The sequence below is a fragment of the Otolemur garnettii genome, unplaced genomic scaffold (genome assembly GCF_000181295.1).
Source record: "Otolemur garnettii isolate 467f Iridium unplaced genomic scaffold, OtoGar3 scaffold00018, whole genome shotgun sequence".
Taxonomy (NCBI): Eukaryota; Metazoa; Chordata; class Mammalia; order Primates; family Galagidae; genus Otolemur; species Otolemur garnettii.
This window is the reverse complement of record NW_003852413.1, coordinates 5,527,984-5,528,298: the sequence shown is the minus strand read 5'-3', so window position 1 is coordinate 5,528,298 and position 315 is coordinate 5,527,984.

The window sequence follows — 315 nt, the reverse complement described above, 5'->3', positions numbered from 1 at the left end:
TTTATTTGAGACAGAATCTCACTCTGTCGCCCTGGGTAGAGGCTGGTATTGAACTCCTGAGCTCAAGTGAATAAATAAGTAATCCACCCACCTCAGCCTCCCAGAGTGCTGGGATTACAGGCATGAGCCACTGCACCCAGCTGAGAAGGGGGTTTTGACCAAGCACAGCTTGAGCTACTTACTGGAAAACATAAAACCTTCCCTTAACGTACACTTCAGTAGGACATGAGTCCTTCATGAAACTGGCAATATATGTGCATTGCTTGGTCTATTGCTGGGCACAAGGCAAGAGCTTGACACATCAGCCATGTGTAT